The sequence below is a fragment of the Lotus japonicus genome, chromosome 2 (assembly GCF_012489685.1).
Source record: "Lotus japonicus ecotype B-129 chromosome 2, LjGifu_v1.2".
Taxonomy (NCBI): Eukaryota; Viridiplantae; Streptophyta; class Magnoliopsida; order Fabales; family Fabaceae; genus Lotus; species Lotus japonicus.
Window position 1 is genome coordinate 22,520,844 of NC_080042.1, and position 16,319 is coordinate 22,537,162.

Genomic DNA, 16,319 nt, shown 5'->3' on the forward strand with positions numbered 1-16,319 from the left:
TGTAATTCCAAATATCACCCCCTCAATATTAAGTTGATCAGGCTCGATATCTTGGCGATGAAAATTCAGAAAAAAACCCACTAGTAAGGACAATGAGTCTATCTCATCAAATAGTCGCATCTAATCTGAGATCATCTCTTAATCTATTCAATCTCTAACAATTCCACCTTATAACTTACATAACCTTTACATCTCACTTCTAAAACTCATATGACATTCCACTGGGATTCATTCTTAGAATCTATATCTCCTTACTAACTCATACCAGTCTATGACAAACTTCAAGGCTTAACGAACTCCTCTAAACCCTATATAACTTCTATACTTAAATACAAACAACGTTCGAAGGAATGGGTCTCATACTTATACCCTATTACTATCAGAAGAATAGCAATCTCTACCTGAAATACCACATGATAGTGCAGGAAACTAACAATAACGGTTAAAGTTTTGGTGGAAGCAGTAACCACCAAGTCAAAGCAAGCAGTCAGTGCTCAAAGCAGTGATAGCAAGCAAGAAGCTTTCTACTATGCTAAAGAAAGAAAACAAGCAGTCAACAGGATTGCCCTCAGCAAGCAACCCTCAAATGATGCCCTAATAACTACACATTGTTTCCTTAGGAAACAATTCAAATGATCTATAAAGTAACACTCAGTCAATCCATCAAAACCCAATTGATCGATTACAGAGTTCACACAACCTAGCACAGAAGACCTATTCCCCAACAAGCTCTGGTTATCGCAACCAAAGCTCTGATACCACAATGTAACACCCCGATTTTCGGGTGCCACAGTAGTAACATGTTAAAGTAAATATGCAATATTTTCCAAAAGGGATTTATAAATGTGAGTATTTTTTTTTTCCTTTTCGAAGCATTTCTAAAACATGCAATGCATACTCCTAACCGTAAATAATTTACATCTGGCCTTGACCAAGGCACAACATAAAGGACAGGACAAATAAAATAAGATCTAACAACAGACCCACTATGCAATGACTCCATAGATCCGATATACTCCCTATGATTTCCACACCGGGTAACCATAGGAAAGCAATGCACCGGAACCTACCCAAAACCTCAAATGCGAATCATAAAATTATCCTACAAGCTTAAACCAATAACGGTAAGCTTATTCTACCCAAAGGCTCTAGCCTTACACCCGACTCTATTCTTCGAGTCTTCTATAGTCCTTCCACGTGGAGTAGCGTCTGCTCACATCACCTACTTTCGTCGTCTGGCAGCAGGCCGACCGCCCAAACACAAACATACAACCAAAGCCAAGGCGCGAGGGTCAACTCACAGTATACAATAGATATACAATCAACATGCAACAAAAGGGGGTATATACTTATATACGTTCTCAGCTCCATATCCTAAGGTATATACTTAGCATGTTATCAAGGCTCTAATCAACAATTCAATAGACAATATCACACAATTCCAGTTAGAGTGAATGTATGCGTGAAATGCAATTCAATATGATCCGGATAGTTCAATTTGGGATGGGCACCACGAGACCGCACGACACAGGCCTAGTGTCGCCAACTCTGCTCGGGTGTCGCTTACAAACCCATGCATAGTCGGATCAGCCCCAACCACCCTAGGTCGTGCCACTCTGCCCGCTATGTCGAAGATACATCTATGTGTTCTTCGATGAAGGCAATTTCCCAACCTTCATGAAGCTTTCCCGCTCTTCACCGAGGCCCAATCTTTCGATCGTACAAACCTCGAATGATGCATGATGCAATATGGTTAGCCAAACATCGAATCGTCCTCACAACACAAGTGTTTAGCTTAAAACCCAATTTCAAAACCCAAGAGTTTAGTGTCGGTCAATACAACACAACTCCAACAACAAGAGTACTAAAGTACTCGGTAACTTCCCCTTGTCACCGTGGCTCACCCCCCTGGTGTCCAGCAATTCTCCAGAACCCACAACAAAAGTCGACTTTTCCCCGTCTTTCGCAATCATTTTCCCATTGAGAATTCCCTATGGTTTATTCGTTAATTAAAACGTTTCGAATTGAATTAGTCAAGTTATGAGTTTATTTCTTGAAGTCTAAGTTTCCTAAAGTCTCTAGTTTTCAAAATTCTATTTTCTTTCTAAGTTATCCAAAAGCCCACCAAATGTAAATCCTGGGGAAAGTCTAAGTATACAAACGAACGGCCAGGTCTCAAACCCCGTGTTTGGACTTGCCTAGGGTTGTTCCTCCAACCCGAAAGATCAAAAGTAATCAGCTCAGTGATTCATCGCTCCGAACTCGCGTCAATACGCACAATTCAATATCAATTCAACAATATCATGCTCCAATAAGCGATAAAACAATAATACGGTGCGGGAATCATAAGACAGAAACCAGAAAACGGCCGAAGCCTCTCAGAAAACGGAGACACACGTCTCATATTAGTTCACTCGGCCGAAGCCTCCAAAAACATTTCCCAGTTCAAGACAATAAACAATATCCAAGCAATATTCCCTAACAAGGCAATATTTAATATTCAAAACAATAATCAAGTCGAATTAATCGACGCCTACAAAGCAATAGCTAGTAAGCAAGTTGCCCTCACCTTAGCCAACTCCCTTACTAAGTTGCAACTCCAATCCAATCACATATTTGCTTTCCCCGTGTAGACTCGCTTTATTCCATTGTGTAGCTTCGATGCAAGGTGCTTCCGTTCTTCGTACCTTTCATAAGCATACTGAACGAAATCACTAATCGCGCTACTTACTACTTAAGTCTAGAGCTACAACCTCAAGCAAAAGACTCAAAGAAAACACAAGTTAAACTGAATCTTCGCAATGGTTATAAACCATTAGGATCAATCGCTGAAATTAAGACAAGTCATCATAATGACAACAAAACAATAACAATGCTTCAAAAGCTTTTGACTTAGTGAATCAGCTTTAAAACCAAATACTCATATCTTTGTTAAAATAGAAAGAGCAAATAAAGAATACTTACTTATCGAGTCACTTACAACTTAATGTCGCAACTCGCTCTCACTATCTATTCCTCAAGCCGACGTTGTATCATTATCAATTCTTATCAAAACCACTAACTCTTATCAAGTAATCCATAAACCATAGTTGACTTCAAAGGCAAACAACTCTTCTTATCTAATGATTATGTACTTATTCAAGACTCATAATCTCCTTCAAAACGATCGAATCATTTCTCTTAAACTTAAACTCGTGATATCTCGTTAGACAAAGACCCTAGTCTCTTTGAAATTCCACTTTGGTTCTACAAAAATCCCAAACTTATAGATTAGTCCTCAATCTCTAAGAAACGGGTTCTAGTCCTCGATAAATCCCTTAATTACTTCTAAGTCCTCGAACTTCCAAAGTTTCAAATCTAGACCTTCTAAAATCAAGTATTTATGGTAAAGCTCATAGACTTCTTGAAATTCAAGATTCAATCCTAAGTCATCTTCCAACATCAAGATTGCAATCACAACTTAATCCATTCTAATTAATACCTTTCGGAGTCTAATTCCTCACTCGGAAATCCAAACTTAATTGCTCTAACTCTATCCAATCTTGTTATTCCTAAGAATCCATTCAAACGAGGTAATATTCGAACACTTATTCTATCACACTCCAAAGACTCGTTCGACTTTTAAAACTTTTCGCAATCGCTTTTTAACGAATAAATGTGCGTAAAACTAAAATGTTCCCTATTTTTATAAATGGATAAACAACGTACGTAAGTAAGTTTCAAAATATGTTTTCCTACTCCAAAGCATTGCAATATCGATTAAAATAAAAGGTTTTCTCATCTTTTTCCCAAAGCAATTCTTTTCACTTGAAATAACTAATTTTGTCAAACGATTATAAACTGTACAGCGACTTTAGCTAATTTTTAAATACGTCAAATGAACTCCGAAAAATCTAATATTTTTATCCTGGCTTCATCTACAGGTTTTGTAAATCCTCATAAATTTTCAAGTCTAAATTCAAAGTACAAAATTAAAGAAAAATCGAATATTACAGCAGTTCGTGAGAAACGGGACAGCTTAACCCGTGCTCACCAAAATGCGTATAACTTGAGCTAGACAAATCGAAACGACACGAAACCAGTGGCAAACGTTTGCTAACGGAAAAAGCTACAACTTTTATGAAGAGCACAGTTCGAAAATCTTAACCGAAACATACGATATTAACAGAACAGTGGCTACTACTTTTGAAAACAACAACAGTTTTATGTGAGTTTTCGCAAAAGCTTTTCAAGCACATTAAGGGCTGAACCCTCATGCCCTCAGAAATCAACAACCATAACACTATCACTCACACCACACACACATACACTATTCTATATTCTTTCATTAATTTTACAAGGTACATGGACAGCAAAATTGACAATGATATATGACTTAGAGGAGCATAAAGACCCTAGAATTAATTGATCTAGATAAGAATGCCAACCCTATCAAAGTTGAAGGCAGTGGTAGGGTTCTCGTTGGCTGGTCATGGCTGCCCTCTCCATGTGTGATCATCAAGCTGCACAACCATGGCATGTAGCCCAAAGAAGTGAAGTCAGGAGATGAATTAGAGGAATAGAGTTAGGGTTTTGGAAGGGCAAACCAAAATTGGAAGAAATTAGAGTTCCTTACCAAAAATTGATTATTAATTTGACAAGAGGGGACGGAGAGCTCCACGGTTCTGAGCTCAGTAAGTCCTCCGGCGAGGGATGGCCGGAGAAGACGGTGGATGGCGGCTGCTGGCGGCGGTTTCCGGCGGAGGTTGTTGGAATGGAGAATTTTCTTTAGGGGTTTTGAAGCTGGTGATGAGGGGAGTTCAGTGGTAGTATTCGTTTCTCCAAAAGCTAAGGGGTTCGCTGGAGATCGAAGCTTGAAGGTGGCTGAAGTTAGGGTTTCAAGCTCCTATGTTTGGCGCCGTTTTTGGTCGATCCTGGTGGTGGTGGTGCTCGCGGTGGTGCTGGACGTTGGTGGTGTGCTCGTATCTGAACCAGAGGTAAGGAAAAGAGGAAGATGATGGCTTGATGGTGCTGGTTCGTGAGAGAGAAGGTGGTGGTGCTTTGGCTCGCGTGAGGAGAGGAGAAGGCTCGCGGTGGTGGCGGCTTGGCCTTGGGTGGCGGCGTTTTGCTCAGCCATGGAGGGAAGTGTTTGTTGCAGAGATGGAGGAAGAAGAAGTGAAGGAGGAGACAGGGAGAGAGATGTCGAATGAGAGGGGAGAATGAGAGAGTGAGAGCGTGAGTGAGAGAGTGAATGGGTGAGAGAGAGTGTATTGAATTCTGATTGGTGTGGGGTGGGGCCCATGTGGAGAGAGAGTGTGATCCGAAATTTGAATGTGTGGTGAGGATGAGAGGAAATATTGATATTTTGAATGAGTGGTTGGGAAGAAAAATGAATAAAGAATATTCCTTTGTAATGCTTGATAGGCTAACATAGGTAAATAACAAAGGTGACCTTTTAGAGCAGGTCATCTCTTCATAAAAGAAAGAGATAATTAAAGAATAGAAATTATTAAAATTAAAATAAGATAATACACACAAAAATGATTATAATTAAATCCTTACTTTTAAATAACTTTATAAAATCAAAATATTGAAATTAATTACTACTTAATTAATTTTCCCGAATCGCGATTAGATTCGAGTTAAGAAAATAATATAAAAATAATCCATATAAACACGCGATTAATTAACTATAAGTGAAATATTCCTTAAGGTATTTCCCGCCGTCGTGGCGCGAATAATATAAAAATAACAAATAATTAATAACAAAATACTTGTTGTCGTGAATTAAGGAAATTAAATAAACGTTCTATTTAATTTCGGGTCTTACATGGTATACCATGATTCTTCCATCGTTATCCTCTGGGGAATTGAGAAATCCATGTTTGATTCCGGTTCAATCGAAATTTCCTTGATTGTTTCATCAATGTTCACCCTTAGTAGTTTGTGGCTCACCAAGGGAGAAGACGACACAATGAGTACCCTTGCAACATCCATTCTATCCCTATTCCTGGTAGCTTCATCCATCCCCGCATACTGACCCATTGTTTGCGCCACAGCTACAAAGAAATCTTCATTCCAAGCTGCGATTGGCACATTCTTGAGGAGCAACCAAATATAATGTCGTCTGGGTATTTCTTCCGGAGCCGCCACCTTCAAGAGAGCAAAATTTGCACTCATAAAGTTCCTCTCCTTTGCCATAAAAGCTTTTCGATCATTCTTAGCTATTAGAATTTATAGAGTGTCTAAAGGGAAAGTAAGGGAGTATGAGGAAGAGGATAGTGCCTTTATTGCCTTCCTTAGCTGTTAGAATTTGTGTATGTTCTAATTTTTGTTATGTCTTTTCTAGGTTTTGACTTCCGTAAATTTAGGCTGGACTGTGAAATAGTGGTGAGAGGAAGAAATGGAGTGGAAATGTCGTTAGAAGAGAAAGAGGAAAAGAAACGGAGAAGGGTGAAGAGAATGGTGAATGTTCTTAAATCTGGGTTTGTTGGGTTTTTAATTTTAGAAATTAATTTTTTAGTCAAATTAGCTTTGTAGTTAAATATGTGGAAATTAAAATTTAATTTAAAATGACGTGGATAAGGTCACCTCATCTCCGGCCTGACACTCAGCATGCTCGCCGGAGCTCCGTCCTCCGGCAAGGACCAAAGGCAAACATGGTGCAATCATGGGGACAATATTCATAATATTTTCCAGCGATGGACCAAACGCAAACAATCTCACAAAAACAGGGACAAAATTTGATGATTAACCCTTAATTCACTACTAGCCAAACGTAATAGAGGGGTAAAGGTTGGTACTGATCACAAAATTAAATCAACTATTCAATTTCATTTCTTTCCTATTTATTCCAGTAAATATATAGTTAAAAAATAAATAAATATAGATAGATTAGTTACAATTAATAGAGATAAATCTTACATGGATTCATTGTTGCTGTTATAAAAAAAAATAAGAAAATTAAATATGATTTAAAATGGTACATTCAAATGCTTTTTTAAGATTACAAATTTGTTAAAGATAAATATGGGGAGCTCTGGAGAGGATACATTCATGTTCAATGCCGAACCACTGCTATCACCACCTCCACCGCCGGATGATAGAGGTGGGGTGGGGGGACCCGAAATCTTACTTTCAAAGAGATTGTAGTGGGCAAAAAGGCTACTCAAAATAAGGAGCCAAGGGAATTTCAAGGCCTGGTGAAAAAAAGGTGTGATGCTAAAGGAATTGGTTGATAGGGACGTTTACTCCCTAGCTTTGATATAGATGAGGAGGCTAATGAGAAGTTCTGCCAACACGATGTTGTGTGAGAAGTTGCGGTTGATCTGGAAGCCAGTGAAAGATTTGAGGTAGCAGATATCCATCATGGATATTTTACTGTTGAGTTCAAATGTGACACAGATCGGGAGAAAGCAATCAAGGGGGTGTCGTGGTTGATTTATAATCATTATCTATCAGTTACACAATATCATAACGATTTCGTTGCAGCGAATGAAAAAATTAATACCATGATGGTGTGGATACGTATACTAAGCCTGTGCATGCAGTTCTACAATGAAGACTTTCTCCTTACCCTAACTACTAGACTAGGAACTCTGATCAAAGTGGATATGAGTACAACTGATATGCGTCGAGGATGCTTTGCGCGTATCTGTATGGAGATCGACTTGGACAAACCGGTGGTTGGCATTATTTGGCTTAGAAGAACATGGTATAACATAGAGTACGATGGACTTCATCTATTATGTTCGAAATGTGGGTACTATGGCAATATCTCGCGCAATTGTAAGGCGGTGATGCCTACGACGATGGTGGCCATGGAGAAGGTACCAATGACGGCTAAGGCGATATTGCAGAAGAGGAAACCCTAAAGGGAATTAATAAGGTTGAGACATCGCACTCAATGCAAATGGAAAATCTAGTGCAAGATTTAGTTGTAGTAACGTCCAAGGGACAGGTAGTGTAAAACGCACCAAAACAACCAATTTTCTATCCATTGGCCAGTCATGGCAAGTGATTTAATGTATAGAGGAAAAATAGGAAAATAGTCCTCATAAGGAAGTAGCAAATGCGTCATTAGGGGGGGAAGAGAAGCATATACAAAATTTTAGCTACTATACCAGAATGAGAGAGAAATTCGAAAAACAGACCAGACAAGGATGCAAAGGGAGTTAATGACAGGAAACATTTGAATGTGGAAATAAATGCAAAGAAAAGAACCAGGAGATAGGAAGAAAGGAAAGTTGTGGCGTCAACACTGCCTGTGCGTATTTAGGCACTCCATAAGCTCCCTCATGCTACCCAACCAACATCAGCGACAGAGAAGGGAGTAGGGACGGAGGGCTCAAAGACTAAACTTATTGGTGGGAAGGTCCGATGTCGATCATGGATATGGTGTCTACGGGAGGCTAATTTTCGTTTTAGGGATGGTGGTGCAACATCGAGTCAGCCTATCGACCTTGGATATGATGGTGGTGTAAGGGGGTTGCACACAATTGATGCGTGCACAATGGACGCTACCTTGCGATATTCTATGGATAATACAACTCTCAAAGTAATCTCTTGGAATATACGGGGTGGAGCATAAGCTAGAGGTAATCGAAGGGTGAGAGACCTTGTGCATTCCTTCCAGCCGTCTACTTTTGCTTTTTGTGAGACACATTGTGAGTTTTGTGGTGTATTCGTCTTCTGGCATGAGCTTGGCTACGAATTTATCAGCGAAGTGGAGGTAGTGGGACATAGTGGTTGTATATGGCTATTGGCCTCGGTAACTCTAGACTTCAATATTCAAGTGGTGGAAATGTTTGACCAAACAATGTCTATTGATGTTCAACACAGAGGAAAGAAATGGGTTTGTACAACCTTTTACGACCTCTGCGAATCCCTTCAGGAGACTTGCATAATGGGTGTACCTTGGGGAATTTCGAACTCGTTGTTGTGATCCTTGGATGGCGTTGGGGGACTTTAATGAAATTCGTTCACCGTCGGAAGTCCGAGTGTGAGACCCAAGTTTTTAAGCTTAGAATAAATTAATTAAACTCATACTCACGATTAGGTTTCGATGTATCGTGAAGGAAACCTGAACAAGTGTTTACCGAATGGAATAAATTTATGAAGGAGAAAGTTTAGAAAAAGACTAAGAATGATATTAAAGTCGCTATAAGTTGTAGCACGAGTCTTATTCACTACCGCCTTATGGCGAAAGCGGTAGTAAAGGGCTAATCTGCTCTTAAAGCACTGTAGAAGCGGAATTCAAAAATACTCAGAGGAATATAATTATTTCTCTTATTCCTTTCCACGACGAGTGTTTTGACACGAAACTCTGGAATGTACAAACGATCGATTTCAATTCTCGGAAGTTTGCCGAAACTGAATCCCTGATAGCTCAAGAACTGTTGGTAAATCCGCAAGTGTACGAATCCACCCGATTTTAATTATCGAACCACAGGGATTGTGAGTGACAAAATTCAGTTCAAGTCTTGAGTATGAAGGTTTGTTTTATTGAATCAAAGAAATGTCGAAGTAGCAAAGATAAAATAAACAAAAACTCAGAAAAGAACATGCTTTGGGTTCTTGCTCAACTAGTCAATTTAAGCACATCATTCTAAGCACATGTTCTCATGGATCTCTACTTGATGTTATAGCCTAATTACTCACTTATTGATTCCTCACATAAACAATTCTGCCATACTAAAAGCTAAGCCCAATTCCTTGTGTACTTAGTCATTTATATGAGGTTTTATATCATGCAATTTCAGGCCAACAAACCCCAACCCTTCCTCTATTCCTAGTAGCCAAGATTGAAGGGGTAATCCCAAATCGGTTCCCAAATCTATAACAAACTTCCATTCTGATTATAGACAAGCAAAAAGCAAGCATGCATACAAGCTTAGATTGAAATTCAGAGAATGGGATTCAAGGAAAGAAGAAGATCATGTGGGCCCGTGTTCGCCCGTGTTCGCCCAAAAAACCCCTTAAACTTCATTTTAACTCCACTTTAATGCCTTCTTCATGACTCCAAGCCTCTTGACCTTCCCTTTTCTTCAGTTTTCACCTGCTTATTCTCATCAAAGCTCAAGGAAAAATATCAAGAAACTCAAAGGGTTATTAGTGTAACACCCCACTTTTCGTTATTAGGTTATTTATTATTTTATCTTAATTATTATTATGCTATATGGTAATTTGATGAATTATGTGATTATAATTTAAATCTCATGTGATATAGAATAAGATTTAGATAAATAAGTTTGTTAGGTTTTTGTGTGAGTAATTGAGAGTGGGGCCCATTAGTATGACTATTTAAGGGATATGAGTGAATTAGAAAGAGAGAAATCAGAATTTGAGAATTGGAGAAGTTAGCAGAGGAGAAGAAAAGAAGCGTGAAAGAGAGAAGGGGAGAAAAGAGAAGAAAAAACCTAGAATTTGATCTTCAAGAGGTAAGGGTTTGAATTTATCTTGTATAATTGTAGAATAACAGAGGTTGAGTTTAACATGAAGGAACCCTCATCTTTTTTGAAAATTCAGAACTGAGAGACTGTGTTGAGTGTTAACATGTGGTGAGAAAAATTGATTTTGAGCGAAATTGAGGTTCCGGGGAAAATTTGGTTCTGTTATGTTTTGCCCGCAGATACCCTAACAGTCTGTGTTGTAGAGAGCATAACTCTCTCTACAGAATTCCAAATTGAGTGAAACCAATTTTGTATGAAAGCTAACTCATAGGGCTATGTTGGGTAATATTTTCATAATTTTTCGATTGCTGGTTCAATACCAGAATCATTTGCAAGTTTATTCTGTTTCTGCCCGCAGACACCCTAGCAGCCTGTGTTATAGAGAGCATAACTCTCTCTACAGAATTCCGCATTGAGTGAAACCAATTTTGTATGAAAGCTAACTCATAGGGCTATATTGGGTAATATTATCATAATTTTTAGATTGCTGGTTCAATACCAGAATTATCTGCAAGTTCACTCTGTTTCTGCTCGCAGAAACCCTAACAGCCTGTGCTGTAGAGACCATAACTCTCTCTACAGAATTCCAAATTGGGTGAAACCAATTTTATATGAAAGCTAACGTATAAGGCTATGTTTGGTAAAATTTTCATAATTTTTGGACTGCTCATTTAGTACCAGGATTATATGCAAGTTTGCTATGTTTCTGCTTATTTCTGAGATTGATTCTGAAACTGATTCTAGTAATTGATATGAGACATTTGATGATTTTGTGTTGCTATTTTGATAATTGTATTGAAGTGTTATTTTGTGCAATTTTGGTGTGATTTCCGTTATGGAATTTGGTGAGAAAATATGTTATATATTTGGGGCTGGAGTGGTCTCAAAATTGCATGTTTTAATTTATGAGTTTTTGCACGAAATACACTTCATTTAGTCAAGAGGCAACGTGTCGGTTTTCATCGGAAAACTGAGATTTGTCCCAGAACTGGCGTGGTTCTGGAAGTCTGGAGTGGACTTCATTGGTGGTTAACTGTCTGGAGTGGACGCGGTGATACCGCTAAGGTTAACAATTGGTACCACATGCATACATTAGAGTCTCACACACTAAGTTTCACGTTTTCAGTGGTTTTATGTGTTTGGTGAATCGTTGGTGAATTATTTTGCTGTTGTGGTAAAGTCGAATTATTATTCTTCTTAAAACTTATAATTTTCTGAAACAACAATAAGAATTATGAAACTGTCTTGAAAGCAAATATTATAATCACTCAGATTTTAAAGACAATGTGAAGAGTTTATAAAGCTGGATCTGAATTGTTTACTTGCTCTTTGTTACGCTATATTTTATACAATGTAAGTTCTTACCCTTCTGTTGGAATGATGTTCTATGCGACATCGCTCAGGTACTGGAGGTAGAGATGTGGCTCATGAGGAGTAGCTTTGGAGAGTCTTAGTTTATGTTATTATTATTATTATTATTATTATAAAATAAGTGTTTTGCTCTGTAATGTAACACTGGTTAGATATTTTACGTTACTTTTACATTTATGTTGAGAGGATTTTATAATCTCTTCTTATGGAAGTTGTTGAATAATTTTCTAAATGATGGCGATGTCGTACTGTTGACGGCCGAAGTGCTTATGAAATTCAGTTCTGAGTATGATGAATTTTATTGGAATATCATGGAAGATAAACCTATTTAAATAAGTGATTTTATGCATCTTAGGATTATCTGACTGGTTTAGAAATTTCATTGGCAGGAATAATTCATTCTTTGAAAAGCATATGAACTTATAAATTTTCAAACACAATCAGTGTTAATTTTATTGAGTTTTCGTGAAGAAGTGTAATACTCCCTTGATATGTTTTTAAACTCTGATAAACGTTTTTAAATAAAACAATGGGAAAAAGGGGGTGTTACAATTAGCACAAAGGCTCCAAGACAAGTGGAAATTACCTAAGACTTCCAATCTTTCCTAAAATGCAATAAAAGTCCCTAAAATCTATGAAATTACTAAACTAATGCAACTGCACAAATAAAAGTGAAAATGCATGAGAATGCATGAAACACTACATGAGACACACGAAAAGACTCAAAACTAGCAAAGAAATGACCCTAAAATCACTACTAAATCCGGGTCATCACACCACTATACTCAACGACAGCTCGCCCTCGAGCGTCACTAAGATTAGCTTGCCCTCAAGCACAAAGAATTACTCCCAACACATATGCCAAAAGAGGGATACATTTTCAGAAAACCGGGGGATCAAGTAAATGCAGTTAGTTCCAAGAGAAAGATTCAATAATCAACCTTGTGCAACTCTTAGAAAAAGAAGAATTAGAGTCCACTATGAGAAGCATTTAGAGCTAACATCCTAGCATGAGAAAATTATTTAGTGCACTGAGCACACAAGCAAGTTCATAGGTTCTGGGAATCATTCACTTAAGAGCATCTAAAATTGACAATGCATTATTCAATGAGACTTGAAAAGGGTTGTAATGTTGGCTAGGTAAAGCACATGGTAGGTGGTCCCTAAGGAAGACTATGGCTGCACAAAAATCTGAGTGTGGTCCTACATGAAAACCGGAGCTTAAATCAATTGATACTTAGCACACAAGTCTCTCAACCCCTTGTTATTTTAGAACTTTTTTTCTTTTTTTTTTTGGAACTCCATCTGTACCATGGAGTTCATTTTCTCATTTTATCTTTTTTTTGGAACTCCATCCAGGCCATGGAGTTCATTTTCTCTTTTGAGTTTTTTCTTTCAATTTTTTTTCTTTGGGGCAAGAGACAATTGCACTTTTCATAAACTAGCTCCATTAAGATTTAAGGACCACAACTCCCCATTTAATCCAACCAAACAACCAGCCCAAATAACAAAGGTAACAAAGAATTCTCCATAAGGCTCAAAAGGGTCAACTAGGGACAAATATGTTATAAACAAATTCTGAACTCCAAGAAAACCTACTAGTCTCAAAAATGCAAGTCTCATAGAACTACTCTCAAGGGTTAGAGAAATGAAACACAGAACCAAGAAGTGCAAGTGAGTCAGGATCCTCCAGGGAACTTATATAGTGAAGGGTCAAAGATGGACCCTTGTGGACTCACTTCAACTCTATCATCAAGACAACACATAGAAGACCGAAGTCTCTCCCTCTCTTTCCCAAACATACAATCACTCCCCAAAAGAAAGCACAAAGTATCCACTTAAAAACATTTTCAAAACCAGCATCATGTGAGTGAGCAAGACTTGGGAACATGTCAATTGAGTAAAGGGTATAAAGACCAAGGTATAAAAGACTCTATATAACAATGCATGATAAAAAAGATAAACAAAATCTATAAAAGAAAAATATGCAAAAATGCATGGACTAAACTCAGAGTAAGAAAAGAACCTCCTTTCTAGTGATTGAGTGCCTCCAAGTGTTCTCCTCTGGTCTTTCAGATGCTGATAAACAAGTTGCTCAAGAGCTTATTGCCACCGCTCGAGCGCCATTGTATCCTTTTTATTTCCTGAAAAAAAAAACAGAAGAAACAAAACGTAAAACAGAAAAAAAAAACATGGGTTGTCTCCCATTCAGCCCTAAGTATAGTCTTAGGTAGACTATACTTCAAACTCGTAACTCAAACCAAAAACCACAAACAATCCCCGGCAAGGGCGCCAAAAACTTGTTGGTAAATCCGCAAGTGTACGAATCCACCCGGTTTTAATTATCGAACCACAGGGATTGTGAGTGACAAAATTCAGTTCAAGTCTTGAGTATGAAGGTTTGTTTTATTGAATCAAAGATATGTCGAAGTAGCAAAGATAAAATAAACAAAAACTCAGAAAAGAACATGCTTTGGGTTCTTGCTCAACTAGTCAATTTAAGCACATCATCCTAAGCACATGTTCTCATGGATCTCTCCTTGATGCTATAGCCTAATTACTCACTTATTGATTCCTCACATAAGCAATTCTCCCATACTAAAAGCTAAGCCCAATTCATTGTGTACTTAGTCATTTATATGAGGTTTTATATCATGCAATTTCAGGCCAACAAACCCCAACCCTTCCTCTATTCCTAGTAGCCAAGATTGAAGGGGTAATCCCAAATCGGTTCCCTAATCTATAACAAACTTCCATTCTGATTATAGACAAGCATAAAGCAAGCATGCATACAAGCTTAGATTGAAATTCAGAGAATGGGATTCAAGGAAAGAAGAAGATCATGTGGGAAAGAACTTAAGATTATAACTCAAATATGAAAAGTCTTACATGAAAACCAAAGCATAAGAAGAGAGATTAGCCAAGCATGGTAAGAGCCATGCTTGGCTAAGAACCTGAATTACAAGCTTGGAAGCCTTCTCTCACTCTCCTAGATTTTCCTCTCCTTCTAAACTTATGTAAAAATGGAATGGGTATCAAAGATTACAAAAGAAAACCACTAAAAACCTATTTATAGGCAAAAGGGGTGAGTTTACTGCCAACGGGCGCTCAAGCGCCAGACCAGGGCGCTCAAGCGCCAGCATCAGATGCTGGCATAAAACACCTACTGTTTAGCTGGCGCTCAGGCGCCAGACAGGGGCGCTTGAGCGCCCGTGCTCGCCCAAAAAACCCCTTCAACTTCATTTTAACTCCACTTTAATGCCTTCTTCATGACTCCACGCCTCTTGACCTTCCCTTTTCTTCAGTTTTTCACCTGCTTATTCTCATCAAAGCTCAAGGAAAAATATCAAGAAACTCAAAGGGTTATTAGCACAAAGGCTCCAAGACAAGTGGAAATTACCTAAGACTCCCAATCTTTCCGAAAATGCAATAAAAGTCCCTAAAATCTATGAAATTACTAAACTAATGCAAATGCACAAATAAAAGTAAAAGTGCATGAGAGTGCATGAAACACTACATGAGACACACGAAAAGACTCAAAACTAGCAAAGAAATGACACTAAAATCACTACTAAATTCGGGTCATCATGAACCTTAAAGTAAACTGTTGATGAAGACTTTCTCTATTCGGAGCTTCAAACGAAGATTCCACTGGCGTACACCCATTTCTTTCGATGTTTCCAATCTTTCTTCAGAATAAAGTTTTCTCATCCGACACCAACTGCAAAAAGTAACTTTTCGGGTTAAATCGTTTTACACCGTTAGTGAATCGTTTGTTTAAATTCCAAGAGACCTGTTTCGAGTTCTGGAATTCTGTCGCCAGATTCTATCTTATAATTCATAGAGGAACGCACAGGAAAAATCGAAATCGCGAAATTTTCATTTTCCCGCGTTTTCCATCTTCTATAAATAGCAAGAAAAATCAATTTTTCTCACCATTCCCATTGCCAAACCCGCGAGCTCAAGAAGAAGGAGGGAGAAGGAGCTTTTTACCGATTCTTGCCTAATCGTCGTTCTGTTCGTTGCTACGCGTAGACCTCGAGGTACTGATGCTATTCCTTACCTCTGATCGTAAATTTTGTCGCTTTTCTCTATGTCTTTCTGTGCTCAAAGTTTGATCTTTTTGTAAAACTGTCCAAATAACTTGATTTCTCTGTCAAAACCTATTCTCTACTAACCCAAGAGCACGATTATCCAGTTGTTATTCGCCGAATCTCGCCGAATCGTTGCGGAGCTTCAATTCTGTGAAAATACCCATTTTCTGACCAAAGCTTCGTTCTTTGGATTAAAAACACTCGACTGAGCTTAGTGCCAGTAGGATTAGTTGTCATAAACGTCGTTAGGGACAACCCCATCAAATTTGTTTTTCGAAATTTAGACTTTGAGTTTCCGAGCTAAAAATCTTGACCAAAATACCCCTAGTTGCATTTCGAATTCTAAAATTTTTCTGAGAGTTTCCCTGACCTAGATATCGCCTAAGAATACCTAGGAATTGAATTCGATCGAAGAAAAAGTTCG

At 38.2% G+C, this 16,319-nt stretch overlaps 1 long non-coding RNA gene across 1 annotated transcript; it reads left to right on the plus strand.

Moving 5' to 3' along the window:
• The first annotated feature begins 10,108 nt into the window (after nt 1-10,108).
• Nucleotides 10,109-12,090, plus strand: LOC130735308 (uncharacterized). Its single transcript, XR_009018378.1, has 2 exons — nt 10,109-10,418; nt 11,834-12,090. It is a non-coding gene; the product is annotated as an uncharacterized LOC130735308 (long non-coding RNA).
• The last annotated feature ends 4,229 nt before the right edge of the window (nt 12,091-16,319 follow it).